Genomic DNA, 6,865 nt, shown 5'->3' with positions numbered 1-6,865 from the left:
TTTCTTTCTTTCTTTCTTTCTTTCTTTCTTTCTTTCTTTCTTTCTTTCTTTCTTTCTTTCTTTCTTTCTTTCTTTCTTTCTTTCTCTTTCTCTCCTCTTTCTCCCTTTCTCTCTTCCTCTCTTTCTTTTTTTCCTTTTTGAATAACTCTTACTTCCTGTCTTAATATCATTTTTAAGACAGAAGAGTGGAAAGGTTTCAGAAACTAGAGTTAAGTGACTCGCCAAGGGATACACAGCTAGTAAGTGTCTGAGGCCACATTTGAACTCAGGTCTTTTCGACTCCAGGCCTGGCACTTTATCCACTGTGCCACCTAGCTGTCAGGCAATTTTTCCATTATAAATAAATAGAGGACTTATTCAATCCATCCATCAATAGGTGTTTTATTAAGAACTTCTGTCCCTGGTACCATGATCAACCTTGAGGATACCAAGAAAAAGAAAAACCAGTCCCTGCCTTTGAGCTTTTGTTCCAATGACTGTATAACCCTGGGGTGTTCATATAACTGTTCAGTGTCCAGTGTAATAAGGGGATTAATCTAGTAGGGTAATAAACTGGTTGTAATAAGGGAAATAGGCTAGAGGTAATAGGGAAATTAAGGCAGAGGTAAGGTTGTAATAGGGGATAAGGCAGGTAAGGGACTAAAGGTAGTGTGAATAGGAGATAAGGCGATGTGGATCCCTAAGGCAGTAAAGTGGATAAGGAAGGTACAATGGTAAAGGTAGTAAAATGAGGTGGTAGGAGAAGTAAGGGAATGACTGAGTTTAGGGAATATAAACACGGAGGTATAAAGAGTTGCAAGGGAGAGGATGAGATATTTTGGGCAGGCAGCTACAGCCTGGGAGACACAGACTGGGACACAGGTCTGAGACAGAAACCCTAAAGGGAAACAGACTGAGTCCTCCAGGCCGGAAGGGCACTTCTACAGACAAAGGTTGGGGCCAGCCAAGAATGGCTTGAAACTGACTAGAGGGCTTTCTAGTCAGTTTCTCAGGTTCACAAAGGAAGAGTCCAGAAGAAGTGCTGAGATCTCACTTCCTCCAAAATGGGTGCCTCCAATTCCCCTCAGGACCCAGAGACAATATTATTCCTTTCTCCCCTTCTCCCTCTCTTATCAATCAACTAATGAACTAGCCAAAAGTTTGATTAAGTGACAAACAGCGTTTATTGAGTTTCAGGGTTGATTGGAAGGGATGGAGGGATACAAGGTAACTCTAACAACCGCCTAGAGAAAGCTTCAGATGGGAGAGGGAGACAGGAATGTGAGACTGAGAAAGGACCTGCCTAACTCAGCCTGGAGAGGTTTTGTAGCCTATAGGGTTAGGAAAGTTGGATACAATGATTCAAGAGATAATTTGTAACAAGGGTAAGCCCTATTTGACTACAGGGAAACTAAATCTACCAAGTTTGAAAGATACCACCCATATCTACTCTTCTTTCAAAACTCACAGAAATTCCGGAAGGGGAAATGATGATTGGGAATAGGGGAAGTTAGGGAGATCCAAAGGAAATAGTGAAGCTAACAAATTTTAAGAGAAAAGCTGCAGAACATAGGCCAGGTTTTCAGTCCAAAATAGAGCTCAGTTGACCCTCCTACTCTCATCGAGTCTCCAGGGTCAGCTGTCTAACCTCAGGATTCTAAACCCTTTTCAACTGTCAGAAACTCTGCAGTAAGCCTTTGCAGGGCTAATATGTACCCTTTTGCACCACACCAGAGCAACTCTTAAGACTAAGCTGGAGAGAAGGTACTTGACTTTCATCTTTCTTCCTGGGAAATTCCCTAACCAGTGAATTCACTGACTGGATACAACCCAGCCTGTGCTTACATTACCCTGGACAGCTACAGTTTTATAGTTTTGTTTTTTAAAGTGGAAGCCCTTTTCATCTTTTTCCTTTCTAAGCTGGCACTCTGGCCATCATAGTCTCCTTCTCTCCTAACTCCTTCCCCTCTTCTCCTTTTCCTATCCTATGCGTCATTGCCAGCAGGCACTTAGCCATGGCACAGAATCCTAGATTGAGAGTGGGGAGTGACCTCAAAGACCATCTTGTCCAAACCCTGAGACCCAGGGAGGGGAAGTGATTTGCTTAGGGTCATGTAGCTTTTGAGTCTCAAAGCCAAGGCCACCCAGATTCTCTCTGACTCTCCGCTCAGCATTTTATCTTTCATCTCTTCCACCTAGCTGCCTCTCCAATGTTTGTATGCACCAAGCCCTAGAGATAAAAGGACCTTAAGAAAAGCCAAGTCCCTGACCTCAAATCCCTTACTTTCTCCTGCAGGAGTTGAAGTAGCAAATAGGACATGTGAACAGAGAAACAAATTCACAATTTTATTTGGGGAGAGGAGATGGGAAAGAAAGAAGTCATGCAGGACTTTCTAGAGGAGGCAGCACATGGGCTGAGCCTTGAGATAGGGATTCTAAGACACAGAGGTGAAGAGGGAGAGCACACATGCCAAGCGTGAGAGCTATCTGTGCAAATATATGAAGGTGGGAGATCAAATGTTGTGTGTATGGATAAAGAAATAGGCAAGACGACTTGGAAAATGGAGTGGTGGCCAAGCTGGCTCCCAAGATCTCTTTCTACTTTAGATCACTGATCTGTTGTCTTAAATGAGTGTGGACAAGTTACTTATGCTTCAGCTTCATTTTCCTGCTTTGTCCAATGGAAAGACTTGGACTAGATTGTTCTGAGGTCTTTTCCAGCTCTGATCTTTGGTTATTTACTCTAGCTTAGAGGAGTTGTGGTATCCCACCTCTTGGTTGCCCCTGGTGTAAGGGTCTGTATTCAGTAGGCATTTAATCAATGTCTATCGTGGTTGCATCCTTTAGGATCTGTCCTAAAGGATAGTTCACAGACAAGCACTGTGTACCTGAGGGTGCTGGGCATCAGATGGCATTTGGAATGGTAGGCTTTTGTTACCATGGTTGGAGAAGCCTCCCTCCATGCTGAGCTGCTTTCTAGGGACCCTTGGCTGCTTTCAGGGAGGCAGATAAAGCCAAAGGTCACTGGTTTCCTGCCTGTCTCTAGGCCTGCTCGTTCCTCATGTGCCAAGGGGATGATTCACTCAGAAACTCAGATCGAGGAGAGGTTCCTCTTTGGGGTATGGCTAGCCTGTCGGTTCCCAGGCCCACGCCTTTTCCACTTTGTCTGTTTTAAGAGCTCTGGGGAAACTATGGCTAAACTGGGGGCCACTAAGAGACCAGCATCATGTATGGCTGGAGTCTGGGGGTGGAGGTGGCTAGAGAAGGCAGGCAGTGAGCCAGCCAGCCAGCCAGTCCTTTCTTCTGCTGCTGCCAAGGAAATTTTGTCCCAAGTCAGACCCTAAGGCCAGGCAGCAGGCAGCCAGAGGTGGGGACTGGAGGGGCCTCTTACAACCCGCTTCCTTTCTTAGTAGTTGCTGGTGGTGACCTCCCACCTCTACCTAATGTGGAACACAGTGACACCAGAGCCTGGAGGACTGACAGCTTCTAATTTTAATTCTAATCAGTTAAAAGGATTTCCTCCCTTACCAAGTATGCAAAGAACCTAGAAGTCCAAGAAGTTTTAGTTCTAGTAACTAAAACTTAGTCTTATCTAGAACTGGTCCCTTCGTTGTATGGGCCTCAGTGGTTTTCTTGGCCTTGGTTCTAGAAGGTGATTGGAGTAAATGATCTTTACTGACCCTCCGGTTCTGGTATGCTCTGTTCTAAGGTCCTGATGTTCTAGATTCTAGGTTCTAAGGACCCTGTCCACGTGGCTGAGTCATTTCGGTCATGCCTAACTCTTTGTGATTCCATCTGGGGTTTTCTTGGCAAAGAGACTGGAGTGGTTGGCCATTTCCTTGTCCAGCTCATTTGACAGAGGAGGAAACTGAAGCAAATAGGATGAAGTGACTTGCCCAGGACTACACAAGCTAGGAAGTGTCGGTGGCAGGATTTAAACTCAGGTCTTCCTGACTCCAGGTCTGGAACTCTTATCTACTGTGTCATCTAGTTGCCCAGCATGTTCTAAGGGCCATCCCTTCCCTCTGTTCTAATATGCCTCCCTGTCCTGGTGTTCTAGGTTCTGTGTTCTAAGGGTTCTGCCAGCTCTAATGTTCTAAAGCATATGTTCTAAGATCCATCCCTTGCCCCTTCTCTAAGGTACCTCCCAGTCCTGATGTTCTAGGTTCTGTATTCATTCATTCATTCATCCATCGGTCCATTCATTTATATAATTTATATATATATATATATATATAAGCTAATTATATAAATAAATAAATGAACTCTTACCCTGAGTCTTAGAATCAATACTGTGTATTGGTTCTAAGGCAGAAGAGCAGTAAGGGCTGGGCAATGAGGATTAAGTGACTTGCCCAGGGTCCCACAGCGAGGAAGTGTCTGAGGCCACATTTGAACCCAGAATGTCCCATTTCTCAATCCACTGAACCACCTCTCTTCCTCTAGGTTCTGTATTCTAAGGGCTCTAAGGATAAAGCCCATCTTTCCCCTCTCTTTCCTGCTCTGATATCAAGTGATTTTGATTTTTTTTCTCATTGATTTGAAAAAGAAAACCTTTCTGGTATAGAATGTCCTTGGACTTTTATTAAATATTTCTGGAGCACCTACTATGTATAAGACTTTATGGTAGGCCCTGGAGAGGCAAAGGATGATGGAACCTGAGGCTCCTGATTTCCCGGCTTGGAGAAGGGAACATGTTTATAAAGCTTGTTGAAAAAGAAGATCCTGGATTTTATCTATTCATTTTTCCTAGTCCTGCCTGACCTGGAATGAGGCCGTTTACAAGTTCCCACTCATGCAATAGACCTTTCCTGGGCCAGCTCCCTGTTGTTCAGGAAAGCCCACGGCCATGTATCCCAGAGGCGCCAGGCCAGGGGCCCCATTCCCTTGCTGAGGAGCCGACTGATCTCCCAGGAGGAAAGCCTCCAGCTTAGAGAATAGCTCCAGCTAGCCCTGAGCCAGATAGTGCTGGGCCTGGAGGCCTTTTTCCCAAAACAGCCTTCTCAGGGGAGTCTAGAGAAATGGAAAGAGCTGGGGAGCAGGACTTAGAAGAGCTCAGGGGGCCGCCTAGCAATGAGATTTCAGATAAAACATTTGCTTTCCTTCTCTGAGGTTCAATTTCCACATTGGCAAGCACTGAGCGCACAGTGCTGTTGTGAGGACCAAAGGAGATATGCTGGCCTTTCCAGATAAAATTTTAATGGATGCCTTTTGTTTTTGAGTCACCTGAATTTCCCCAGGTTCCCATCTTCTCCCTTCCTGTAGCCTTGAGGGCAGAGAAGTGCCTTTCTAAACCCCCTCTGAGCCAGCTCTCCTTCTTTCTCTCTTTCCTCTCTCAAGTGGTAAAATATTTATACAGCATTTAGCACAGAGCCTCAAACATAGTGGGCACTTAATACACGCTTATTCCCCTTCTCTCCTTCTCTCCCTCTCTTTCCCTGATTCCTTCCCTCCTCCCCTTCTTTTCTCCTTCCCATCACTCCTCCACTACCAGCATCCCCTTCTGTCGATCCCTTCCTCCACCTTTTGACTAAAGAAGGAAACTTATTGTAAGGAAGTAGCTGGGTGGCTCAGTGGATAGCGGATTGGAACTCAGGAAGATCCTGAGTTTAATTAAATCCAGCCTCAGATATGAACTAATTTTACAGCCTTGGGCAAGTCACTTACCCTCTGTTTGCCTCAATTTCCTCCATTGTAAAAGTGGATAATAACATCATCTGCCTCACAGAGCTACTGTGAAGATCATACGAGACAACAATGTTTATAAAAAAGTACTTAATACAGTGCCTGACATATATAGTAGGTGCGATGTGAATGCTTATTCTCTTCCTCCCTTTCCAATATCATTCTAAGAAGGAATTCTAAGATGGCAGGGGTGGTTAGGTGTCAGGAAGTTCAAATCCATTCTAAGACACTAACTGTGTGACCCTGGGTAAGTCACTTAACCATGTTTGCCTCAGTTTCTTCATCTGTAAAATGAGTTAGACAAGGAAATGTCGAACCATTCCAGTTTCTTTGCCAAGAAAACCCCTTAAATGAGGTCATGAATAGTTGGAAATAATTGAAAAACACCTGAACACCAATAGCAAGCAGGCATGCAGATAAGGGAACGCAGTATAATTTTGATCGAGAAAAGCATTAACGATGGAAGGATCAGCAAAGGTCTCTTGTATGCTCGAAGGTAGCTTAAGGATTCAACAAGACAGAACTAAAGATCACACACATCCCATAAATGAGCATACAACCCATGTAAAAGCCCGGAGGCTGGAGACGATGTCAAGTATCAGAATCAGTTAAGAGGCCAGGTAGACTGGAACAGTGAATGTATGAAGGGGAAAAGCATGAAGCAAAACTGGGAAGCAGATGGGAGCCAGATTGCTGAAGGCTTTCAATGCCAGGCTCGGAGGGGTTTTAAATGTTTAATGTTAAATTATCAAATATTAAATAAATGTTAAATATTCCTGGGGCAATAGGGAGCTAAGGAAGGTTGTTGAATAGTCTACTGATATAGTCAGATCTGTGTTTTAGGAATGTCCATTTATCATTTTTTTTGGAAGAGGGAAGAATCAAGGATGACTTTTTTTTTTAAACCTTTCCCTTTTGTCTTAGAACCAATATTGGTTCTAAGACAGAAGAGCCTTAGTTAAGGCTGAGGCGATGGGGGTTAAGTGACTTGCCCAGCGTCACACAGCTAGGGAAGTGTCTGAGGCCAAATTTGAGCCCAAATTGTAATTGGTAAAATAAAATATCTTTGCCAAACAAAACAAAACCTGTTCTCCTGAATTTTAATCTAATGTTCCTTTTATACTCTGCCAAGCTACCATACCCTTAAAGGTCGCCAATTAAAAGCAGACTGAGAGCCTTTGAGAAGGACAACCCCTAGTTG

Source organism: Gracilinanus agilis, chromosome 1, assembly GCF_016433145.1.
Source record: "Gracilinanus agilis isolate LMUSP501 chromosome 1, AgileGrace, whole genome shotgun sequence".
In the NCBI taxonomy this organism is placed as follows: domain Eukaryota; kingdom Metazoa; phylum Chordata; class Mammalia; order Didelphimorphia; family Didelphidae; genus Gracilinanus; species Gracilinanus agilis.
The sequence above is the reverse complement of the archived record's forward strand: the minus strand, read 5'-3'. Positions refer to the sequence as shown.